Raw genomic sequence first — 27,557 nt, 5'->3', positions numbered from 1 at the left:
TAGGTGAAGGGGAAGGTGAGTGGGAGGGGATTGGAATGGAGGAGAGGTAGGGGAGAAATGGGAGGGGAAGTGGGTGAAGGGATATGGAAGAGGTGGGGAATGGAGATGGCAGGGCCAGAGGGAGAAGGGGAGGGGTTCAGGCCATCATGATGTTGTCCGTCCTCTGTTCAGCTGGGATGCAATGTTCTTCTGGACTCGTGTCTTGTCTCTGAGATCGCTCCTTCTCCTGGGAAGAGAAATACGAGTGATAGAGATGCCATCTCCGAGGCCTGATCATGATGACTTTGGAGGGCCCCAACTCTTTCCCCCTCACCCCCCTCCCTACCCCTGCACACTAGGACCCTTCCCATTCCTCTGCTTTACCTGAGGAAGTGTGTTTTGGAGAAAAGCACGATCTATCTCTGCAGAGCTCAGAGCAACGTGACTCCATCAGGCAACACCCTGGTTCACCATGACATGGCAGCAAGATGCTGGACAAATCATGGATGGATCAGTCGAGTCCCTTCAGCTGACCCATCTGAACCTACCCCACAACAATATTACTCTTCCCTCCCTCTCACCAGTACCTTCTGTTTTTCTTTTATTCCTGTCCCTATATTAAAATCTTTTTCATGCCTTTTTTGGATGAGCCTCCAGTACCACCCCTGGCAATATATTCCAGCCACCCACTACATTCTGTGTGAATAAAATATCCCCCTCACATCTTGTCTAAAGTTCCCTCATCTCACCTTATTTAGACGTCCACTGGTATTCTCGCCCCAGGAATGCACACAATATTCCAAGTGTGGTCTGACGAGAATTTTGTACATCTGCAGCGTTACCTCTCAGTTCTTGAACTCAATCCCCTGACTCCTGAAGGCCAGCACACAATACACCATCTTAAACTCCCTCTCAATTTGCACAGCAAATTTGAGCGATTTATGGCGCAGGATCTAAATATATCTCAGTCCTGCACACTGTTCATAATCCTGCCATTAACCAAGTGCTCTGCCCTCACGTTCTTGTAATTCGCATTTAATAAAGATATTGGTCTATATGAAGCTAATTTTAATGGGTCTCCAACCTTCTTTGGAATAACTGTTATTCGTGCCCTTGAAAATGACTCTGGAAAAAAACCTGTACCAGTTGCTTGTTTAAGTACATCTGTATTTACAGGATTCAACTCCATCTGTCACTTCTCTGCAAACTGGATGACCTATGACAACCTTCTACACTGTCTACAACATCTCTACCTCTGTGTCATCCCCTGACGTACCCACCCTTCCACTCCCATCATCATTCATAAAAATCACAAAGAGCAGGGGTCCCAGAGCAGATCCCTTTGGAGAGCCACTAGTCATTGTTTCATCTACTACTACCCTCTGTTTACTGCAGACAAGCCAATTCTGAATCCACACAGCCAAGGCTCCATGGATCCCATGACTCCCGATGTTCTGAATGAGGCCACCATGACGACCTTGTCAAGCACCTTACTAAAATCCACGTGCAGCACATACAGACCTTGACCTTCATCTATTTCCTTTGACACCTCCTCGAAATACTCAATTTGACTCATGATGCAGGACCTGCTCCTCACAAAACTATCCATGAGTTTCCCCAGCATGTTTGTGCATTGCCCTCGGACCCAGCATCTGCAGACTTCCTGGCCAGTCCCTCCCTTACCCCTTCACAGAGCTTCCGCATCCATTACAACATTAAGCATTGCTGCCCAGTACTGCCCAGTACAGACCTTTGTAAACGTTCTCCACAACCAACTAACCCTTACCCATACCACACCCATAACTATGGGTGGATTAAATATCCAATTAACTTCTTTCTGAAGTAATGCATCATGAATTTATGTTGATTCCAATTTTGAATAACTTTTCATAATTCTCGTTCAGCTCCTTTAAAGTTAGATCCATTATCAGAACATAATTCTTTTACTTGACCACGTCTAGGAATAAAACGCCAAAGAACATTAATAAAAGAGTCTGTATCAAGCAATGACGCTACTTCAATATGAATTGCTCTCATAGTCAAACAAGTGAAAATAACTCCATATCGTTTTTCAACACTTCGTCCTCACTTTACTTGCAAAGGACCAAAATAATCAACTTCCACGGATGTAACTGGGAATTCATCAGGTGAAACTCTGTCCTGTGGTAAATCTGCCATTTGTTGTTGTGCAGGTTTTCATTCTCTCTGTTAGTCACAAAGAGATGAAACCTCATGATTTCATTATTAATATATTTAAGCACTGATGTTCTATCAGTCCAAAACACAGGATCTGCTAACTCCATCTGTAATTCTCTTCTTAACATAGCGTCCATTTTGCTCGCCATAATAGCAGCAGTCAATTCCATTCAAGGTCTGGTGACTGACTTTAATCGAGCCACTCTGGCTTTTCCCATTACAAATCCACCATCGACTCGCACTTGGTTATTTCACAGGACTCAGTAACTGACAGGATCAAAACCACCTTCACTTACATCAGAAAAATGGTGTAACTGAGCAAATATGGCCACTCCAAAGTCTGTTGACGTCAAAACTTCCAAGTATTTGAAGACGCTCAATCTAATTTTTCCAATCCAATGGATTCTGGATTAGTTTCATCCCATCCAAATTTTCTTCTGCACAAAACTGGTATTTGGCCGGGCTGATCATTAGGCTGAATTCAACCAGTCGGGAGAAGAGGGTGTGCAGGTGAGACTTGTGTTGTGCCCAGTCTCTGCTGGCGACAAGAATGTCATCCAGATAAATGAACACAAAATTCAAATCCCTGCGCACTGTATCCATGAGGTGCTGGAAGGTCTGGGCGGTGTTCTTGAGCCTGAAAGGCATGCATAAAAATTCGAACAAACCGAAGGGGGTGATGATGGCCGTTTTGGGGATGTCCTCGGGGTGCAATGGGATTTGATGATACACGCACACCAGATTGACCTTGGAGAATACTCTCATATCATGCAGATTGGCCATAAAGTCCTGAATGTGAGGGATGGGGTAACGGTCAGATACTGTCATGTCATTAAGCCGTCGATAATCTCCGCAGGGGTGCCAGCCATCGGAGGCTTTTGGGACCAGGTGGAGCGGTGAGCCCCAGGGCTGTCAGAGCGACGAATGATCCCCAGTTCCTTCAGATGCGAGAACTCCTCTTTCGTTATCTGGAGCTTATCTGGCGGGTTTAACAGTAATGTACGATAAATTGTATCAGACACTGTGACCCCAGGTTCACAGTTGGGAGAATATTTAACGGAGATGTACAGTCGACGACCTTGGCAGATACTGAGACACTGTGTTCACAGTACTGAGAAGGTTTAACAGAGAATTATGGTAGAATAAGGCAGAATCTGTGACTCCAGGTTTACAGTAGTAAGAAGGTTTTAAAATGATGTATAATAAACTGAGGCAGATACTGTGAAATCTGGTTCACTGTGGGTGGAGGTTAATGGTGATGTACAGGAGACTATGTAGATACATTGATACTGGGCTCAGAGTGGGCAAAAAAAGCTTTATTGGTGTTGTATGGGAAACTGAGGCAGTTACTGTGACACCGGGTTCATAGTGGGGAAAATGTTGAACAAAGTTTTACGATAACCTTTGGCGAATACGGTGACACCAGCTTCATATTGGGGAGAATTTTTAATGATGATGTACACTAAACTGTGGCAGATACAGTAACACCAGGCTCACATTGAGGAGAAGGTTTACTGGTGATGTACGGTAGAGTGGCAGGCTCTGTAACACCGAGTTCACAGTAGTGAGAAGGTATAATAGTGATGTACGATAAACTGTGGCAGATACAGTAAAACCGGTCTCCCAATGGGGAGAAGGTTTAATGGTGATGTATGGTAAACTTAGGCTGATACTTTAACATGAAGTTAACAGGGGGAGAATGTTTAACGTTGATGAACGGTAGATTGAGGCAGAAACTGAGAGTCAGCATTCACAGTAATGTGAAGGTTTAACAGTGATTTACTATAAACTGTGTTAGATACTGTGACAAGATGGTGCAGAGGGTAGACATGTGGTTCCACCCTTCCCCAGTTAGACTATTAAATGCTCGATTTTAAAAGTTGTAAAAGTGATTAAAAATACCGTTTATAGACTTTGGAATTGTGAAGGATCAAAATAGCTACAAATGTGAAAAAATCGAAAACTCAGTTCCAGAAGAAATTACCTTACAAAAGTGTTGAAGAATTATGGCCGAGTTCAACTTGAAGCAACGGAGTTGTCGACTGGCGTCTCCAAGCCTCAGAGGATTCCTGCCCGGCGAAGTATTCCGTCGGCACCACTTGCGCTATCGCAAGATGGCACCAGCTCAGCGATGAGTTCAGCGGTTTCGACTCGTGCACTCATGAACACAGGCGTGAGGGTGGGCCAGCTGAGCGAGGACAGGCCCATGAGCCTGCAGCATTGCCTGGTGGTCAGGAGAGGTACAGTGTAGCATCAGAAGACGCACCTGCGCAGTCGGTGGCCCTACCGGGCATGCACAGTGCGTCGGGGGTCCATGAACCTTTGGAGACGGTGTGGGCTATGGGGGAGCCCGAGCGATGGCCAGTTGACGAGGTAGGCATGCTGTTGTCGGGTGTCCAGACCTGCAGCTGCACTGGAAGAGGACCTACTGCTTTGGAGGAAGAAGAGAGCTCAACTTCATTAGAGTTTGAAGAACTGGGAACTGAGGCAAAAGTCGGTCGGCCTCAAAGGGAGGTGATGGATCCTGGACTGGATTCTGTGTTTGCAATTCTGGGAGGGATTGCTCAGCTCATGGAAGATATGGCAAATATATCAATGCAGATGACTCATCAGATGACTCAAGGATTTTTGGAAATGAAAACTCAAATGAACACTGTGTGTGAAGAAATAACTTTTATGAAGCAAGATATTAATGTAGTTAAGAGTGATGTTACGAGATGGACACGATTAGTGGACACTGCAAGAACATTTTAAAAAGATTGAGGAGGCTTTCTTGAATGCAAGTGTCAAGTGGAGCGTAATAGAGAAAAAATGGAAATAGTGGAAGATCCTTTTGTAGATTAGGGGATTCAGAAGAAGGAATTATTGAAGAAGTTTGACTCATTAGAAAACCAATGTCGTAGAAATAATCTTAAGATAGTAGGTCTTCCGGAAGATATGGAAGGTTCGGATCCGGTGAAGGTTTTGAAGAAATGGATCCCAGAAGTGAAGGGCAGGTAATTTGTTCCAGATGGACTGGAATTAGATCGAGTGAACAGAGCGTTAAGGAATAAACCGTTTCCAGGCCAATTACCACGAGCAGTTTTGATTCCTTGTTTTAAATAACAAGACAGAGAGATGATCCTCCGATGGGTGGTGCAGAAAACACGGCAAAATCAGGATCCACTGATGGTTCAAAATAATAGGGTTTTTTTTAATGCAGTTCTGAGTCAAGAAATTATCAGAAGAGACCGAGAATTTAATTCAGCCTTAGAAGTATTGTGGCAAAAAGGATATAAATTTGCTTTTCGTCATGCAGCAGTATTGAAAGATTTTTATGGGAATTTTCAATCTCAGTTTTTTGAGAATGACCATGATGCTTTAATACTTGCTAATTCATTGCCAGATGTACGAGGAAATGGGCAATCGTCACCATTGTCACCGAAGGGAAGGGTCAATGGGAATGGAAATGGGAAGATTGGAAAATATGGAAAGAATGGGAAAAAAGTTGAATTGACGCAAAGTCTTCTCGATATTGAAGATCCGGAACAATCAGTGGGACTGGAATCACTGGGCTGAATGTTTTTGTTTCAGTACTTTGTGAAAGTCTGACTGGGGGTGGGTGACACTGAGTCCTTTAGTCACCTGCCACTTGTGGACTTTACCGCACCCAAATTTTTAGGGGGCTACTACTTTTGAGTAGCTTGTTTTGGGATTGATTTTTCTCTCTTTTTTGGAATTTTTTAAATAGGTGGGGATTAGAATACTGTGAGACTTAGAAGGGGTGCATTATTTTATCGTAGGATTCACATTTGTGAGGTTTAACAGTGATATAGTATGAACTGTGTCAGATACTGTGACACCAGGTTCACAGTGGGAGAACGTTTAACAGTGATTTACGGTATGTTGAGGTAGATAATTTGACACCAGGAGTAAAGTGGGGATCAGGTTTAATGGTGATGTACTGTAGACTAAAGCAGATGCTGTGACACCAGGCTCATTGTATTGTTCATTTATCTTAATTACAACATCTAATTTATATGCTCCATTTTTTTGTGGCAACTTCCAAACATTAGATAAACTTCTATTCTAATCAGATTTTGTTCATTTAAATAGGTCACCACTAAAAGCCCAAATCGTTTGATCTCTTAAGTATTGCTGCTCAAATTAAATTCTTTACCTGGGTTTGGGTTCAACGGCACTTCAGTTTGCTTCATTAATTTTTCAGCCCCTCGTTTTGTGCTTTCTGCTTTGCTCAGCCCATTCGCCAAATGGGCATCCAACTCTGTCTTCTCAGCTTGACCCAACATCTCCTCTGTAAACTTAAGCAAACCAAAAAGACTAAAGTCAAAATTTTCACCTTGGCATTTTCAAAAACAAAAATGACGCTGTGACTTGCAGTTTCACATCATCATCCCACTTGCGCAACTGGCAAGCAACTGCACCGCATCCTACAGCTGGAAAATTGCAAGAGAACTGCTTGGTTAAAGCAAAGATTCCACCCAGTCACCCCATTAAAGGCCTCCAAGTTAACAACAGATATCAACCTGAAAGTTAAATACAAAGATCTGTATCAGGAAGATTAACTGGCTTTAAAAAAAAAAATCATTTCCACTATTGAAAGAAAACTCCTCAGGGAATACCAGGCTCTTGTTGAACAATTCCTGTTGTATTCCTCAAAATGGTTTGAATCTTGATTTCAAGCAGAGTCATTTGGTGAGATTGTTGGTCCAGAACAAACCCTGCCGACACACTCCCTTAAATATCTGCAAAGTCGTGGCTCAGCTCTGCTCCATGCTTAACCTATCGAGCTTTTCTGAAGAGAAAATGGACTTCAGATGCTGGTACGTTGAGTCACAAAAACACCCTAATGCTTCCCTGAACAACACACCTCTATCTGAAAACCAACAAGAACCTTCCCGAGTGGTAAATATCAACAAGACATAATATCATGTAACTGTTGTGTTTGTGTCGTTGGAGAATTGCCTTTCCATTCAATCAGAATTAGAGTTTTGGGTGCCATATTTGAGAAAAGCTGTGCTGGTGTTGGAGAAGGCCAGAGATGATTTACTGGAATAATATCAGGAATGAAAGGGTTAGTGTATGAGGAACAATTGTCGACTCTTCGACTGTACTAGTTGGAGTACAGAAGGATAAGGGGGACCTCAGAGGCATTTCAAATGCTGGAAGGCTTGGACAGAGTACATATGGCAAAGATGTTTCCCATGGTAGGGGATTCTAGGACAGGAGAGCATAATTTCAGGATAAAAGGGTGTCAATTTAAAACAAATGTGGAAAAATTGATTGTGTCAGTGGGTCATGAAACCCACGTGACGTCATTGGGTGTATTAAAGGCAGAGATTGACAAGGAATCAAGGGTTATTGGGAGAAAGTTGAGGAGTGGGGGTGAGTGGAAGAATGGTGGAACAGACTCGACGGGCCTACTTCTGCTCCTATATCTTGTGATCTATATCCTGCTGGAGATCTAGTCAACCCTCCTCTTGAATTCCATTCTTAGAAAACATTCTGCATCGTGGTTTTATGTCACGTGAACCCATTTCCAATTGAATCCCATGTTACAAGTAACCCAATGCAAATTCTGCATTGAGAGGACTGCAGCTTCCTAATTTTAAAAATTGTTATGGAGCAGCTCAAATGAGATTTCTTGCTTCTTTTTTTGAAAGGGTTAAAATAGAATCAAATAAAATAGGAGAGGGAAAAGCAGAAGAATTTATGTACAAGTGGGAATCAAAATTAATGGTTGGTGATAAAGATACACAATTGTTGAAACATTTGATTAATATATGGAATAAAATAAATGATGAAATTGGTGTAAGTAGATGTCCATCACCCAGAATGGCTTTGATTCAAAATCCTCGTATCTTTTTTAAAGGATCATCAATTTCTGGATAGCTGGTTTCATAAGGGGATTATAAATGTTGAAGATTGTTATGAAAGGGGTCAATTAATGTCATTTGAGCAACTGAGAAATAAATATCGTATAACTCATCACAATCTTTTTGCTATTTCCAACTTAGAGGAATTGTTAAAAACAATTATTTGATGATGTCCTCTTTATTACAAGTAGGAACTTTTAAATGAGGAGTTCATAAGTTGAGACAAAGGTGGGAAATGGATCTGAATATTGTAATTGATTGGCAAATATGGGCAGATCCATATAAGGATCTCAATGTAATATACAAATTAGTTCAGTATAATTGTTTTGACATCAGTCATGTAGCAGATGTCAGAAAGGATTTTATCTGAAAGCTGCACCTGGAGTCAGGTGACTCAGGCTGTTGGATTTGAAAAGCTCTACAGGAAGATGATTTGGCAATAGAGATCACGTGATCCAGGGGAGATGTATTAATTCACTTCAACTCAGCAGTCTGGAACTATTGACCAGAGTTCCACACTGCAGCAGTGAGGAAGGAATTCACAACTAGTTTTTCTTCTACAGTTACTTCTTACACCAGTGAAATTGAATAGAATAAAATCAGAATTATCAGATCAATGTTTTAGGTGTGTTGAAGATGTTGCAACTTTCTTGCATTCAACTTATCTTTGTCCTAATGCAAGATCTTTTTGGGGAGAATTACAATATTAATGGAACAAGTTATAGGATATGTTTTTCCGCAGAATCTGACCTTAATTTTATTAGGAAATATTGAAGGAACAAGGCACAAATTAAATCTATTAATATATCAATTTAAATTAGTTAAATTAACGTTAGCGGTGATGAGGACATGTATTGCATTTACTTGGAAATCAGATATATATAGATATATTTTTTTAGGGATGCCAAGATGACATGCAAATATTCAAAGTTGTATTCCTTTGGAAAGAATTACATATAGCTTGAGAAATATATACTCTATGCTTTTGCAAATTTGGCAACTGAATATTCAAATATTAGGCTTCAATTTGTAATAATGCCCTTTCCATCCCTCTAGACATGTGAGATTCTCCTCTAAGTTCAAAATCTTTTATTTAGATTTGTTAGATTTCCTCACCACCGCGAACTCTGTGGAAGTGGAGGACTAGTGCAGGGCACCATAAAACAGAAAGACCACACCCCACCAACATCTCAGAAGCAGAGGATTCAATCCATGGGTCAGTGACCAAGGAAGCAGACCAGTGAGGGGTTCTGCAACTGAAAGACCCAAATAGGTGGCAGGCTGTTGGTGACTTGAGGAGAGGAACCCACACAGACTGCGGGCTTCTGGACAAAGCAATCAAGGAACTCACACCAGGCTGTGGATTGCTAAAGTGGGTCAGACTTGGCTAAAAGGATGTCAGGTATCAGACCTTGGATGAGTGAGTGCTAAATGATTCCTAATTATGTCAGAGGTTCAAAACTGGAGCTCACATTGCCAATGACTTGGATGGTCTGTGAGCATTGAAAGAGAATCCACAGACCCTCAGTGACTTAGCCCAGGGTTCAGGGTGGCAGGGGATGGTGGGTGGAAGAGGCATTTCAGGCAATTTCTGCCAGAGGTGAGTCTGTCTGTCTTACAGCAGGAAAAAAGCAATTTTGTGTGATATGACACTTTTTAATTACATGACAGTAAATTGTCTGCTGAAATACAGAGAGAGGTTCAAGTTTCAAACTATTACAAATTCTACTCACCAGATTATACCTCTTCCCACTTTTTATTTTTGCAAGGACACCGTTGATTTTATCACAACTCCTCTGCTGCGTCTGTCCTGTGACAGATTATATATTTTATATTGTATATAGAGATGTTTTTGAAAGAGGTGAATTGGAGGAGTCGTTTAGGTCACAAACAAACACATACACTTCACAATACAGCTCTTATTTAAAATGCAAGAGCTTGGCTGAGAGTGAGTCATTCAGGCACCAAGAGCCTTTGCAAAGACAAAACAAGGAGACTGTTTTACTAAAGAATTTCAAAAGCAGGTGTAAATTGATTATTGCTTTTAAAGGAACAGATGAATGGACTCAGAAGTTTGGGTCCGGTGCAGTAATCTGGCTGGTTCCAGTTTGCTGTTCTAAGAAGTTCATGTGGTTTTGCAAGCAGAGAGGAGAGACCAAGTAGGCTTTTTTCTAAAAAAGAGAGAGAGAGAGAGAGAGAGAGAGAGAGAGAGGGAGAGAGAAAGAGAGAGAGAGAGAGAGAGAGATGGCAAGCTGGCATCTTGTTTTGAAGACGGGGTGTTAGTTCTCAGTTCAGCGTGTTGAAAATCTTTGTTGTCCATATAAGAGGAAATAGCTGGATAGAAATGATGTTTCACTTGAAAAAAGGGAAACAAAAGGAACTCTATGGTGACCTGCAGAAGAGGTTATCATTTGTAAAACCCTGATGGGTCAAGTTTCTTTGGCAAGACACCAAAATGGCTGATCAGAGGGAATCAGTTTATGTGTGTCCAATGAGCAAGCAATCCCTCTCTGAAACCAATAAGAGCCTTCCTGGAGGGTACACATTTACTTTTAAGCACCAGAGCTTGGTGCAAATTCATAAATGTTGAATTCTGTGCACAATATAAGAATTGATAGACACCGGTGAACTTGGAATTGTGTCAAAGAACTTTATGCACATTAAATAGACCTGCACTTAAAATTAGATGGTGGTAATGGAAGACTGTTAATAGTGATAAGTTAAAGTTTGATCCTGTTTTTTTTTTGTTTAAAGAAAATTAAAAACGATGTTTGTTTAAGAATCAATGGCATTATTGTTCAAAATCAGCCTGTAACTGAAAGTATTCTTGGACTGAATAGACATCTGGGCCAAATGACTATTTAAAGACAATCTGTACATGATTGTACATCCTAAGGTACAATATAACCACTTAGAGCACAGAACAGGCCAGTTCGGCCCAACTAGTGCCATAACAAATTCCCACCCTCCTAGTCCCACTGACCAACACCCAGTCCATACCCCTCCAGTCCTCTCCTCTCCATGTAACTATCCAGTCTATACTTAAATGTAACCAATGATCCTGCCTCAACTGTCTGCCGGAAGCTCATTCCACATCCCTACCACCCTTTGCGTAAAGAAATTTCCCCTCATGTTCCCTTTATAATTTTACCCCTTCAATCTTAAACCATGCCCTCCAGTTTGAATCTCCCCCACTCTTAATTGAAAAAGCCTATCCACATCTACTCTGTCTGTCCCTTTTAAAATCTTAAAACACCTCTATCAAGTCCCCTGTCAATCTTCTACGCTCCAGAGAAAAAAGCCCCAGTCTGCATAACCTTTCCCTGTAACTCAAACCTTGAAATCCTGTCAACATTCTTGTGAACCTTCTTTGCACTCTCTCTATTTTGTTTATATCTTTCCTATAATTTGGTGACCAAAACTGTACACAGAACTCCAAATTTGGCCTCACCAATGCCTTGTACAATTTCATCATAACCTTCCTACACTTGAATTCAATACTCTGATTTATGAAGGCCAACATTCCAAATGCCTTCTTCACAACTCTATCTACCTGAGTATCAGCCTTGAGGGTACTATTTACCATCACTCCTACATCCCTTTGTTGTCTGCACATCTCAATAGTCTACCATTTAATGCATATGACCTATTTAGATTTGCGCTTTTTCTATCCACTAAAGATTGTTGAAGAGCAAGAATAGACAATACAATCACATAAAATTCCCATCCATACAGCACACGTATTAATACACAAAACAATCACATCTCTTTATTGGTCAGGAAGGGCCTACATTTCCCAAGGAGGCTGGGGAGGTCAAGGCCAACGGCTCTCATTCTGAGATTTTACAGGAGCGCAGTTGAGTCTCCTGTCTGGTTGCACCATTGGATGATCTAGTTGCTGTAAAGCATCAGACAGGAATGATGCAGAGTAGTGAGGATCACTGGGGTCTCCCTTTTTCTGTAGATGACATTTACTGGGAGTGTTGTTCAAATCGGGCTCAAGGAATAGTACAAAGACCATTTTGATCTAGTGAACAGCATCTTTCACCACGTCCATCATCAAAATCAGGACTTACAGGCTGGGGAATAGCTTCTTCCCACAGGCTGTGAGATGGATGAAAAGTATCCTCAAAGTGCAATAATCCTCCAAATATTTATATATGTAGCGGCTACTTCGACAGAGCTATTAAAGCAACACACACACACACACACACAGTTTAATCAATACAAGACTGCTTTATTCAGTCTTTACAGGCTTCTTCTATTTACAGCATGTCCTGTGCTCCATGGGTCAAGGTGGAACATCATTATGTGTTTGCTGCAGATCCACGGGCCCTGTGAGTGTCCTGCACCTTCCGGCAGGAGAAATCACAGACCAACTTGCTGTTCCTTGGCAGCAGCACCACGTGCATGTGGTCAATTAAATGGATGAGTTCCCAGCTGTCTGCCTTACGATTTCATGTGCCTGCCAAAGAAACTTGCCTACTCGGCCCGCTACACAGCTGCTACACCCCCCAGAACGGTCGCCAGAAAGTAAAACACCAGCTTCATGCACCTTAGGTGGACACCCTCATCGTCTGGGCTGGGGGCACTGAATGGGTGAAGCGGGATCCACATGGGGAGGCTTGTGTCTGTCCAAACTAAACAGCTGCGAATGTGCCCAAACGTCCAAAGTATACTCAAACCCATCCTTCTTCACCATGAAGAAAAGGTCCTCATACGGTCGTTGTAACAGCATTCCTGGGTCCTGTCTGCGCACAAAAACAAAATCAGCATCCAGGAGTGGTGGGGCACATTCTGTTAAGGGGATCCAAGCCAGTGGGTAGGAAAAGCTTTGCTGATCGTGATACCATGTCGAAGCTGCTGAAGGATGTTCAGATCAGAATTGGTTGTGAAATCAATGTCCCATGAAACTGTAAGGACCAGACCATAAAGCATCTCTGCGGAAAATACAGACATATCTTACTTTGGAGCTGTGTGCACTCCCAAAAGAATGCATGGCAACTCATCAACCTAACTGGGACCAGTGAGTCGGGCCTTAAAAGTGGACTTCAGTTGCCAGTGGGAATGAGGGTGAATTGTGTTCTGCGGACTGAATTGATGTGGGAAAACCAAATCCAGTTGACGATGCATGCTCTGGCCCTTGTCTCAGTGTCACTGGATGGCAACGGGACAGCCTCTGGCCAGCACGTGAAATGTTCTACAACTGTTAGAATGTATCTCATGTTTTGAGATTCTGGCAATGGTCCAAGCAGGTCCACATGCACGTGTTCTAACTGCCTGCATACCGTCGGGAAATGTTGAAGAGGTACCTTAGTGTGGCACTGAATCTTGGCAGTCTGGCAGGAGGTACATATGCAAATCCATTGCTCGACACCTTTTCTCAGTCCATGCTATACATATTTATTTGACATGAGCTTGACAGATGTTCTGATTGATGGATGAGATAAGCTGTGTCTCTGGTCAATAAGGTGTTTCTTCCAAGATGCAGGAAACATTGGTCCAATATCTTATCCTGAGATATGATCTGCTGGCATTCAGAAATCATATCATAGACAAGAGTATAGCTGGAAGAGATGCAGCAACTGTTTAACGCATTGGTGAGGCCAGGTTTGGAGAATTGTTTTCAGTTCTGGTCTCCAAATATAGGAATAAAATAGGTAACATGGAGAGGGTGTAGAAAAGATTTACAAAAATGTTACGTGGCTTACAACATCTAGAGTACAGAGAAAGATTAAGGAGACAGCGACTTTATTCATTCAAACGTAGACGGATGAAGGGGGTTATGATAGAGGTATTCAAATTATGAAAGGAATAGATAGACTGGACGTGAGTAGACTCTTTCCCCTGAGGGCAGGGGAGGTTGGAACAAGAGGGCATGAGTTCAAGGTAAGGGTGCAAAACTTTAGGAGGAATGTTAGAGGATGTTTCTTCACTCAGAGAGTGGTGGCAGAATGGAATGATCTTCCAGAAGAGATAATTGCGGCAGGGTCCTTTCTGTCATTTAAGAGAAGGTTGGATGTGTACATGGATATGAGGGGGTTGGAGGGATAAGGGCAGAGTGTTGGAGGGGAAAACTAGTGGAGTTGTTCATGTGAACTGGCACAGACTCGAAGTGCCAATATGACCTGTTTCTGTGCTGTAAACTGTCATATGGTTATATGTGCTGGGCTCCACGGGAATAGGTGGGACATCATTAAGAGTTTGCTGCCAGCGGGTTTGAATTAAGCCCGTGAGTATCCCACGCTTTCTGGCAGGAGACTCCAAATATCGAAAAGATGTATCAACTATTTCCATGAACCCTCCACATTTACGTCTATTTTTCTAAATCCACCCCATAATCTAGACATCTTTACTTAACACAAACCACATTTCTTCTCCCATTCAAAGCACTCAGTAATACACCAATGCAGTAAAATAAAAACTCAATGCTGGAAATACTCAGCAGGTTATCTACTTGAAAAATAATCGGAGTTAAAACCTTCAGGTCGATAACCTTTCACTGAGATTCAGAAAGATGATCAAATAAACCTGATTCTCTTTGCTGAGAAAAAGAAGAGAGGGAAATAACAAATTGATTACGTGGGATGAAAAGCCTGAGCAGCAGAAATGGCAGTGGTGCTGGATGAGTGGAGTCCACTCATTGATCAACACATCTGTCTGGATGGAGGGGTAAAGGATAAACAAGACAAACACAATGCCGTCACTGTGAGGTACAATACGACAGCTGCAGAGAATCTGAAATGAAGGAATGGTGAAAATACTTGTTTTTGGATCAATGTGACAAAATTTGACCTGACAAAAGAAAACAAAATTCCTTTGCTCTGCCAGAACTCTCGAGGTCAAGGGACACAATAAAATAATCCAAAAGCCAACGATATGAAATTGAACAGCAAGTTATAGAAATTGGTAGCAAGAGATAAAACACAGTTACATAATTCCATGAAAGTGGTGTCACAGGAAGACAGGGTTCTAAAGACAGCTTTTGTCATCTTGGCCTTCATTAATTAAAATGTTAAAAATAGGAGTTGGGAAGTTATGGTGAGGTTGTATAAGATGTTGGTGAGGCCAAATTTGGAGTATTGTGTGCAGTTCTGGTCACCTAGCTATAGGAAGGGTATTAGTAAGATTGAAAGAGTGCAGAGAAGATTTACTCGGACGCTGCCAGGTCTTCCTGAGTTGAGCTCCAGGGAAAGGTTGAACAGGTTGGGACTTTATTAATTGGAGAGTCGAAAAATGAGTAAGAGATTGCTTAAAGTGTTATATGAATGAGAAAAAAGGCTGAGAAAGACTGCAGTGGACCCAATTGTGAAGGAAATATTTTGCTTGAGAAAAATTGTCATTGGCCCATTTCCTCTGGAGTTATGAAACCACGCACAGAACAAGTCAATGTCATACGATTAAAACAGTGGTTTTCAAAATTTTTTCCCCAATCACATAGCTCATTAATTCCTTACTAACAGAGCACTTCTGGCAAAGGGATTTAGTGGAATATGATACAGGGGGTGGGGGTGTGGAGGAGGAGTTTGAAAATCACTGCTCTAGATGAAAAGATTTCTCCATCTCCGTTTTAAGCAGACATCCTTTTATTATGAGTTTGTGCCCACTGATCCTAAACTCTCCCACTACTGGCAAAATTCTCGCTATCCAGCCCTTTCACTATTCATCAGATTTCAGTGAGGTCCTGCCTCATCCTTCTAAACTCGGGCGAGTCCAGGCCCAGAACCATCAAATGCTCCTCAAACATTATTCCTCTCATCCCCAGGATCATTCTTGTAAACCACCTCTGGGCCATCACATCCTCTCTTAGAAATGGGGCCTAAAATTGCTCACAACCCTTACGAGATCAGGACAACCAGAAGGTGGTCACGGGAGGGAAGACAGCTGCAGGTCTGCCTTGAGTCCATGGATTGGATGGTGTTCAAAGAGTCAGCTGAGGGGGGGGGGGGTGGTGTGGCAAGATGGCGTAGGAAAAAGAAGTTCGAAGGCACCTCTCCCTGACTGAACTGTTCAATACTCGAACTGTAATGTCTTGTTTGACTTTATCAATGTTTTGAACAATAATTTTCTACTGTAGAATTCTGGAAATGAAGAAAGGAAAAAAAACAGTGTTGGGCACGATCAGTTGCCCCAAATTATCACAGAGACAAAGACTGAGGGGAACGATAGGCTTTATTACACACAAGACTGCAGGCCCGGGTTCAAGTGAGGGAAGTGAAGGCCTGGATCACAGGGGAGGAGTCCAGGGAGGAGTCCAGGAGAGGATGTCATCAGGAGGCGGGGGTGGGGGGTGCCAGCCCGTCCCTGTACTGGTCAGTACATACAATACCATTTCATTACAAGCAACTTCGAAAAAACCTAGGTTGTCAACCTGTGAAAAGTGCAGAAGAAGCAAGGACGACCTTCCAGAAGGAATTTCAGGACAAGTTAGACATGGATCTGAATCCTCAACGTGCAAGTCGGGAGCAGCTGGAAGAAATGTCTGCAACCTCTGCACATCCGGAGATGAAAGATGGCGCCAAGATTTTTGGCCGGGCCAGGAGGAGTGCAAGTAAGGAATTCGACACGAGCCGGGCTTGACTAAGGAGAGTGGGGGGTGAATGCCCGAATGTGAGCTCTAGATACCGGGAAGGGGACTGCCTGTATGCAGCGGAGCATCTGGAGATGTTCTCACTTGCAGGAAATTCTGGATCCGATCTACAGTCCGGCTGCCAGGTATGATGTGGAAGAGAAGAGGTGGAGGAGGACAACTCAGAGGTTCAAGAAGAAGAAGAGCAAGAATGACTACTTGCTGCAGTTGGACTCAATGAAGGGAGGCCTAAGGCTTGAAGAACATCTCCTTCTCCAATGAAAGCTGTTGTTTCACCAGATACCTTCCCCAGACTTCAAGGCCCCTCTACAGAACTGATCCATCAAAATGAAAATATGATGTCTTCTGTGAACTAAGGTTTTGAAACTTTAAATTATCAATTTGCTGGTATGAAGGAAATAAATGGCTGGTATGTGTGAAGAAATTACATCTATTGAAGTTGATATTAATAAGAGTTTAACAGCAGTGGACACTGGACAAGATCAATTTAAGAGGATAGAAGAAGTTTTTATTGACTGTAAGGACCGTGTGGACCATTATGCAGAGAGAATGGATCATATTGAGGATTTATTTACAGGCTGGGATGTCCAGAAGAGAGATTTGTTACAAAACATTGATTCGTTGGAAAATCAAAGTTGTCGTAATAATATTAAGATAGTTGGTCTGCTGGAAGATATTGAAGATTCAGATCCTGTAAAATTATTTTTGGAAATGGATTCCAGAGATGTTGGGAGTTGAGTTTTTTTAGATCGGGCTCAGAGGGCGTTAAGGACAAAATCTTTTCCGGGTCAAATGCAAAGAGCGGTTCTTTTAAGATGTTTGCGATATCAGGATAGAGAAATGATTTTGCGGCTTGCGGTTCAGAAAGCTCGCCTTGATCAAAGCCCTATGATGGTTCAAGGCAATATGGTTTTATTTTATGCTGATTTAAGTCAGGAGATTATTAAGTGACGGAAAGAGATTAATCTGGCCAAAGCAGTTCTGTGGATGAAAGGGTATAAGTTTACTTTACTTTATGGGCCAGATCAGTCTCAATGTTTTGAGAGTCCTTATGGTGCATTAACTTTTGTGAATTCCTTCCCAGATTTGAAGGAATCAATGGGGAAAATGTCCGAGGATAAGATTGGGATGGGTATGGGGAAAAGAAGTTGGAATCAGAATTGGTGAGTGATGTTGAAGATGAAGCTCAAGCTCAATGTGGGTGTTATCACTGGGATGACTGATGGGTTTTAATGTTCGATTGGGGGGTGGTGGTTGACTCCACTACTTCAAAGGCATCTGCCACTTGCGGTATTGACTGCACCTGGTCCACAGAGGCGGATCCGACTCTTATACTCGTAGGTTTTTTTACAGGATTTTCTTCTTTGAAAAGAGGGGTTTGGGTTTTTTTATATAAATATAATTGTAATTGCTGTGTTAAGTGTCAATCTCAGGAGGAAATTAAGTTTTGGCTCATTTCAATTTTGTGATCTTTAATGTTAAAGGAAAATAATCCGATTGAAAGAAAGTGAATATTGGCATTTATAAAGAAGATGAAGGTTGATCTTGCTTTTTTGCAAGAAACTCATATGGCTGAGAAAGAACATATGAAATTGAAAAGAGATTGGGTGGGACATGTTTTTCATCTCCATTTAATTCGAAAGCTCGAGGTGTTGCTACTTTGGTTCATAAGAAGATACCGTTTCAGTTGGAATCATTCTCTGCCAAATCATTTTCTTGAAGACAATCAAGATAACTGACCTGTTCATGGAGCACTGTGTCTGGACTCAGATTCACAAACTCACCTGGCAAGGTCAGCATACAGCCATAGACAAGCTCTACCACTAAACATCCATGATCTGCCCTAACAGCAGTGGGCACGCAAAGGAGAACCATGGGCAAACATTCGCTCCATGTAGATGCATCACCACCTGCTTTCGATTGTCAATGACAATGCTCAGAGAAGCTGTTGTCCCTGAAATGCTTAGCGATAATTCAGGTCGTGCCCAGAGGATCAGTGAGAGCTCGGACCAATGCTGACTCGAACTGAGACTCTTGATCTGTTGTAATAGTTTGTCCAGAACATCAAAAGATGGAATCCAATGATCCACAAAAGTCCAAGCAATTGTCTCTGCAGAGATGCCGATGATAGGAATTACATCCTGCCATCTGGTAGTCCTATCCTCACCCGTGAGCAGATAAGTACATTGCTGAGATGGCGGAAGTGGACCTTCCAAGCCACAAGGTGCACGTGCTGGAAATGGGAATACAAAACAACAAAATCCCCCAGCTTGAATTTCATGTGCCTGGAGACTTTAGGGCGTTGAACCAGCAAGTGAGTCCTTGCCCATAATCCAACATTCTGTTTAACATGAAACCAGATAAAATTTTCCTTAACCAGTTTGATTGATGCTCTTCTACCAGGAAGAGATAGATTGTGAAGAGAAAATCTCCTGCCACATAGCTGCCACACAAACGGCAGAGTCTTTCCTGTTGGGGGAAAAAAAATCACAGGCCAACTTTTCACTCGATTCATCCAGGGTCACATCTTGAAGATGGAGACCAGAGTTGATCTGGTTTCACCTGATGAAATCGGCATCAGTGTGCCATGCATGAGCCACGGCAGTGAAATCGATGGCAATTGTTGGATGTAATGTCGCGCCTGGATAGGGCACCAGCCACAGCATTCGCTTTTCCTCAGATATGCTGTGTGTCCGATGAAAATTGTAGGATGAACTCCAAGTGCCAAATCTCTCTGCACAAATAGAGATGCGTGCTTCTACTTTCAGTATGCAGAAGAGGCTGGTGGTCTGTACAAATTGTGTAAGAATGACCTTCCAATAAAAAGCTGAAATATTGAATTGGAAATTTGGATTCATGAGAGAATTACTAATAAATTTGTTTCAAAATTGTATCTACTATTTCAAGTGGAATCTCCAAACCCAGACTTGAATAAATCAAAAGAAAGATGGGAATTGCATTTGGGAACTGAAATTGACCCTTTTTGCTTGTCTGACATTTGCTGAGACAGTAATTAATGTTTTTGATAGATTAGTTAATTACAAATTTATTCATCAATTATATTTAATGCTATATCAATTAATTTATTGGAATTATTTCAAATTTATGTCTTAGATGTGGCACAGAAATTGGTACGTTTATACATTCTCTCTGGTCATGTCTCAAGGTGACATCATTTTGGAAAGATGTGGGCAAGTTTTTGGAACAAATTATAATAATGTTTACCATCCACACCTGAGCATTTACTTTTGGGAAATGTATATGATTTGGAAGCCTAATTCAATTTCTCAAAGAACAATTAATTATTTTTATAAGTTGCATTGACAGTGGCCAGGTGATGTATAGCAATTCCATGGAAATCTGAATCCCATCTTAAAATTGATTGTGGGGAAATGCAAAATTGTATTCCCTTAGCAAAGGTGACGTATAATATTAACTGGGTATGATAAATTATTCAAAATATGGAAACCATATTTAGATATGGGTTTGGATATCTAATGTATTCACTTCTCCAACCCACCACCACTTTTCATTAATCTTAATGGTTGAACCTTATCATGTTGGTTTAATTTTAATATTTTTTTAATGTCCTGCCTTTCCTTTTGGGAGGGAATAGTTATCACAGGAGCTTTGAACCTAGATCTGTTTTTTTTTCATTATACTTTTCTTCTCTTCTCACTTTTATGGACAGTACAACCATTTATTTGTTATTCTATTTTGATCAATGTATCATTTGGATACGATTCTGGTATTATATTGAACTGTATACAAAACTATAAATTTTAAAAAAAACTGAAATGTTTCACTGCGCGATAGATAGCTAAGACTTCTTGCCCAAATGTACTATACCTTGCCTCAGCCGGTGACCGCTTGGCTGAAAAAAAACACCGGAGGTTCCAATTGCCCACAGACTCGTTGTTCGAACACTGCTCCCACAGCACTGACAGATGCATCTGTGGTAAGAGAGCAAGATCTTGGGCATTTGATGTACAACCTTAGTGACATATGTCAGAACAGTGTTCACATCATGGAAAGCATAATTCCATGCACTTTCCATTCATCAGGCAAAATACCATGTGGCATAACTCTAGCTCCCAAAAATACAAGATCAGAAACACCAGAAACACTTTCCTGGGATAGATCATGGTACCACATTCCTCAAGCCTTAGAAACAATGAGATAAGGTGGCTCTTGTGCTCCGCTTCATCCACACTTACAACCAGAATCTCCTCAATCAACACAAGCACCAAACAAACCCAAGGACAGTGAGTTCGTGGTCCATGAACCACTGGAATGTCTGAGCTGCATTCCATAGACCGAATGGTTTTCTCAGAAACACAAACATGCCGAACGGGGGCATCACTGTGACATCCAAAGACTCAAATGGAATCTAATAGTAAGCACGTTCTAGATCTATTTTGGCAAATGCAGATTTGTCGTGGAGGTTTGCTGAGAAGTCTTGTAAATTTGGAATATTGTATCAGTCAGGCATGGTGGAATTGTCAGGGGTCGATCATCTCTGCAAGGCCGCCAATCTCTAGTTTTTTCAGAACCACATACAATCGTGAAGCCCAGCAGCTGTCAGATCTGTGGGCTAGGCACAATTCTTGCCATTCCAATTTTGAGATTTTAAGATAATCCGGGGTATTACAAGCCTGCGTCTCCTAGACCCTGCCTTTATATGGTGGCTTATTGCATGTCTGCACACCATTATGATGGGGACACGAGGCGAAGAAAAGACTTGAGGAAGGCTTGGAAAGGGCAGGAGCCAGGTTGAAGGCTTGTCAGGCAGCAGATGGCATTGGAAGGACAATAAATGTAGCTCACTTGCATTCAAGAGCTGCAGTCCACACAACGGCATTTTGTCAAATACATCACTGAAAAATGTGACAAGAAATTTTCTCCAAAAGTGGAACTGGCCACATTTACAACTGAAAACCCACCCAAAACGATGTGAAGCTGAAATGAAATGCGAGTGACCTCTGGGCATATTTGAATAAGAGAATCATTTGTAGCTGAATGAACACATGACATATTAGCAAATCTACGTTGCTCAGGAGTTGGAGGGACAGGCACCGCTCCAAAGTGACAGATAGTTTTGGAGTTTTACATAGAGATGCCAAACTAAATACCTATTCTAACAACTGTCTAGAATTGTTCCATTTTTCTCAGTTGACTTCAATAATCTCTCCAAAATGAGAACAAGATCACAGACAAAGGAACAGAACCAGGCCACCAGGCCCATCGAATCTGCTCCGTAAACTGACACAAAACTATTTCTTGATTTAATACTCAGTGATCTGGCTTCCACTACTGTATGTGGCAGCCGTTCCACAGATCCACGACCCTCTGGCGAAACAAGTTCCTCCTAATCTCTGTTTTATAGGATAACCTCTAATTTTCTTGTCCTCAATTCACCCACCAAGGGAACCATTTTACCCACATCCATCCTATCTAAACCTTTCAATATACAAAATGTCTACATGACGTTACTTCTTTAATTTCCTGTACTCCAATGAATACAACCCTAGAGCTGTAAAACACTCCTTGTACATTATCCTTTGCATTTTGGGAATCATCCTAGTCATTCTCCTCTGCACCCTCTTCAACATCACATCTTTTCTCAGATAGGTGGCCCAAAACTACACACACTACTCGAAATGAGGTCTCACCAGTGCCCCATAGAGCCTCATCAACACCTCTTTACTCTTGTACACTATTTCTCTTGAAATGAATGCCAACATAGCATTCGCTTTCTTCATGACCAATTTCACCTGGTCATTAATTTTTAGGTTTCCTTGCACAAGGACACCCAGGTCCATTTGCACATCCAAGGTCTGAATTTTCTTCCCATCCAAATAGTATGCTTCCTGTTTATTTCCACTGCCAAAATGTACAACTGTACATTTCTCGGTGTTAAATCTCATCTGCCATCATTTTGCCCAGTTTCCTAATCTGTTTATATCCTTCTGCAACTTTACGGATTCTACACTTCCTACTTTGTCCCCTATCTTGGTGATCTCCGCAAATTTGGCCACAAAACCATTTAAACCACAATCCAAATCATTAATTTATTTTTCTTGGAATATATCTATCCTGCATTCCTTTCATTACTGCCACATACCATTCTAGAATCAATCATTACTGAACCTGAACATGTTTATTGCGATGAACTTCTAATAAAGGTTCAGGGTTTAATTTTTTAAAATCTCGTTGTGGTTCCTCTTCATCAACTCTTTGGAAGCTGAATTCACAAAATTTGCCAAATATATTTTCAGCAATAATTCTGTGGTACAAAGAATTACCCATCTTTCCTAGAGGTTAAAAGTTGCATTTTGATTTTGTTGTCTCAAGGTGAAGGCTGATTAAAATGGATTCAGTAATGATGGCCTTCAAACTTTTCATTATTGCTGTGGCTACAGAGCTTGAATGATAAACTGCTGTTTCTCCAGGGAATTAACTCATGGAAATGTTCTAAATACATTCATTGGAGGTAGACCTCTGTGAAAAGTTTACTGCCCATCGGCAACAATCCTTGAAAAGAGATGAATCGTCACCCAACAGAGCAGCCCAGGAATAGGCCATTTGGTGTACAATGTCTGTGGTGACCATGATGTTCATTTAAATTAATCCCATGTGTCAGCACATGGTCCATGCACATCACCCATTCCCTCTTGTTCATGTGCCCAACCAAATGCCTCTTAAATCGTGGTGAGTTCACCACTATCCTGGCAGCGTGGGCCAGACCCCCACCGCACTGTGCGAAACCCTGCCTCACTTCTCTCATTTGCCCCTCTCATGTTCAATATAGGTATCATAGTATTTTTACATCTCCCACGGGGGCAGGGGTGGAAGAAATCTACTCTCTCCATGATTAGAATAATTGGATAAATTTCAACCTGGTCATCTCTCAGCCTCCAATGCTCCAGAGAAAACTATCCAAATTTGTCCAACCTCTCCTCAGACCCAATGCTCTTCCCCAAGCAAGCCCCTGATGAACTCCTTTTGTCATGCAGCAACTAGAATTGCAGAAAATACTCAAAATGTGGCCTAATCACATTAATACTTCATGTCCTGCTCAATGAAGAATACTTTCTTTAACACCCTACACTTATGTTGCCTCTTTCAAGGAGCTCACGATTGCTCCCCAAGATCCCTCTTTGCAACACTACTACAAGTCCTCTCGAAGAGCAAGACACTTGTCTCAATTAAACTCCATATGCCATTTCTCTGCCCACATTTATCAATCGTCTGGTTTGGAAGGGAGAATATGAGGAGAACTGGGTGAATCAGCAGGAAAGAGAGTGAAACCTGTGGAGGGGGGAGGTGGTGGGCAGGTTACATGATTTTGGAAAATTCCATATGCATACTATCGAGTCACAAATGCAATAAGAGATGGTTCCTCTGGAATTGACCTCACCCTGACAATGGAGGAGGCAGAAGACAAAGGTCATTGTGGGAATGGAATGGAACTTAAAACAGCTTGTGACCATGAGCCAAGATGGCCATTGTGATCAAAGTGGAGGTGCTCAGTCAATCTGTCATTTACTCTGGATTGGGTTTCCTGCCACAGAGGGCACGGACATGTTTGCAGCATGTGCATATGAAACTTTACCCTGCATGAGAATCCCTCGATGGTGGTAACTGATGTAAATTGCAGGAGAAAATGCCCAAGGACGGAGAGGAATTAGGAGTCTGTAATTAGTTGAAAAATCCTACTACCAGATTCATCACCAACGAGTAGGAAAGCAGCTTCAGTCTATTCTCCCTCTCAGAAAGATTTAGTTAATAAACAAAACAATCTTTCAGCACAGCCAGGGGCAAAAGGGCTCTTAATTTAGTCTTGCAATCAACAGACTTTGAAGATACCCACCATAAAAGACTCAAAATTCAATTCTAGATTCACTTCTGGTGGAAGTATGAGAGCCAGTGGCTTGCTTAATCAGATTAGCCTTATTCTGAGTTTCCATTTCTACATTCACACAATCAAATGCAAGCCCCAGTTGTTGTTCCCCCACTATTTTCTATCCTTACCCACTTTGCAACCTCATCTACCTGAAATTGGAACAAACAACAGCTAATTTTTCCATGTATAAATCATACACAAATAATTTACCTACATTTTCACATCACTGTCGCCACTGAGGGATAACTTCTGCCCATCACGAAACTGCACCAGCCACTTCAGGGTGCTATTTACCTTGGTGTTAATGACTCTGTTCCAGTGTTACTTTCAGACATAATGACATATTCAACATGCACAATATTTCTTTTCTTACTGACCAGACCTATAAAGCATTGTGTAAAAAAGAGAAAAGCTCAAGTCAACCAGGAGATACAAACTTTTGACTGCAATGTTGCTGTGCAAATTTGCTACATTATTGAAGTCTCACAGAGCTTACAACAGATATTCAAAGTCAAGCAATAACAGAAATAACAGAATATTACAGCACGGTACAAGCCCTTTGGCCCACGATGTTGTGTTGATCTTGATATTTCTAACAAAAAAAATACCCTGTAGCAGCTACTGCGGTAGATGCTACTTAATAAAGGCAAATACATACAAAGGTTGTCAACTCATGTCATTGAAGACATACACGGACCTTTTATTCCCTGACTGTCAATGAGAACATTAGTGAACACCTTCCGGTCCACAGGACCAGCAGGTTAAAGCTCCGAGCCATTAGCGCCCCGTGCCTTTAGGCAGGGGCTTCATCTGATCCACTCACTGTACTTTGGTGCCCAAAACTGTTAGCCTGCGACGTGTCAGGTAAGTCTGTGAACTGACAGTGACGGTACGTCCGCTACAACCCTGTTTTTCTTTCACCCAAGTATGCCTGTCTTAGAGTCTCTTAAATGCAACTTATTCATTGTAATAAATAAATATATTTGGAGAATTTGGTAGTATTTTGGATTTTGGTAAGATTTAGAGTAGGTTACATACATACACACACATACATTTTAAAACATCTTATTTGAAAGATTGAAGATCTCTGGAGAATGATCTGCACATTCACAAGTAGGTGTTAATCGAACTGATGTCATAAAATGAATGACCATTGTTTGGAAATGGAGTCAGGATGGCTACAAGTACTTTTCTGCAGGGTGCTTAGAGGAAAGTCACACCTGGGTTTTGTTTATCTAACAACAGCTTGAGCAGAAGAAAGAACTCCTGTTGTTTGGAATAAGAGGAATGGAACTCTGAGGTAGCTTGCAGAAAGAAGATACCATCTTGAAGATCCTGATGGGGCTAGTTTCATCAGCTAGACATTGAGGAGACTAATGAAGGTACCTCAGTTGTGGAAATCCTGGAACAACAAATCACTGTCTGGAAACCCTACAAGAACCTTCCTGAGTGGAAAACATTTACCTTTCGAGCACCAAAACCTGGTGAAGTTTGTACATGTTCAATTCTGTGCACAGCAGAAGAATTGCCTGCATCCACAGAACTTGGAAGAAGGAGAAGTGAGATTGAACTGTGAACCAAAGAACTTTTCTTAAATTTAAACACATTACAAACATGTGTGCTTAGAATTAGAAGGGGGTTCATTTGGGTTAGTTAAGTATAGAGTTAAGTTAAAGTTTAATTCTATTTTCATGTTTAAATTTGATTAAAATAACTTCTGTTTTAAAAACCACTTGTCTTGGTGAATGTCTCTTGCTGCTGAGTTTTGGGATCCTTTGGGCTCTTAACAATATCTGCTTGGATAATGACATTGGGCCTGTTCAAAATAGGAAATGGCTTCTACCAGCAGGAGTTTCTATTTGATAAAAAATATTGATAGGTGAGTGGCCACATACGTTTCCCAAAAATTAATAACCTCTCCCTCCCTAACCCACATTCAGCCCCGTGACATCTTTCTACGTTGCATTACTGGGGCCACCATGGACCTGACCCATTTCCCATCTCTCCTTGCAATGCCAATATGGCAGCTGCCATTAAGAACTGACAAATCACATTTTAATTCAGCAAGCAAGATGAAAATCATCCTTAAAAAGATGGGTCAACAAACCTTCCTAATCTTTTCACTTCATTTTTATTTCGATTCCCATGGGGCATGAGCAAAAATGTCCCATCCATTGGCTCACCAAATTATGAGTAAAATCATGATCCCTGTTCATGAAAACCCATAACCTTCAATGTTACACAGATAATCTAGGAAGAATTCTGTAATAAAGTTGAATGAAATTTTGAAAGAATTTCCCCCTTATAAACGCTGAGATTGTAGCACGCCAAAAGAGCAAAAAGAGGTCAAATCTCTGCAACACTCGGATAGTCCAAGATGGTTTTCCATCCCTTCCTAAGCGACCCAATGACCCCGACAGGTCCTCCCCGACTTGCGATCGTAATGAAACCCGAAACATCCCACAATGGACGCAAGTCGGAGTTTTGCCCCCGTGCGAGGAGCTCTGAAGTCTAAGAGCCTATTTTAAAATCAAATGATTTGACAAACGAGAACAGAGACACAGGACACGTAAATCCCAAAATGTGCGGATTGACTTTGTGACTCAGTTTCTCAGGGTCCATAGGCTGGGGGGCAGCCATCTTAATTTCAGTGCGCATGCGCGACCTGTTGTCACTTCCGCAAAGGCTTTGCTTGGTGGCCGTCAGTCGGCACGTGCGTATCAGCTGCACATGCGCGAATCCAACTCCAAGTCCTAAATCCACAGCGCATGCGCCAACCAGACTTCCAAAATGTCTTCTTGCCCCTCCCCCGCCCCTTCCCGCTGCCAGTTACCCCACGGTCCCCCGCCTCGCCCTGTCGGCGTCATCAGGCCTCGCACCGACGCCTCGGCTCCACCCAAACACCCCGCCGGTACCGGCCGCTCCCGGGTGGGGCCCGGCGGGCTGCGGGTCGCCCGCTTTCCCTGGACCGCGCGGCTGAGGAAGGTCCCGGCTCCTCTGCGAACTTCTT

The 27,557-nt window shown here is 42.0% G+C and overlaps 1 long non-coding RNA gene across 1 annotated transcript; it reads right to left on the bottom strand.

Annotated features, from left to right (window-relative positions):
* Window positions 1–27,557, bottom strand: LOC138745387 (uncharacterized). The gene is made up of 3 exons (XR_011346233.1): window positions 27,463–27,557; window positions 6,335–6,476; window positions 1–226 (listed from the first exon to the last, which is right to left on the bottom strand). It is a non-coding gene; the product is annotated as an uncharacterized lncRNA (long non-coding RNA).

Source organism: Narcine bancroftii, chromosome 11 (genome assembly GCF_036971445.1).
Source record: "Narcine bancroftii isolate sNarBan1 chromosome 11, sNarBan1.hap1, whole genome shotgun sequence".
Taxonomy (NCBI): domain Eukaryota; kingdom Metazoa; phylum Chordata; class Chondrichthyes; order Torpediniformes; family Narcinidae; genus Narcine; species Narcine bancroftii.
This window is presented reverse-complemented; position numbering and strand designations above follow the sequence as displayed.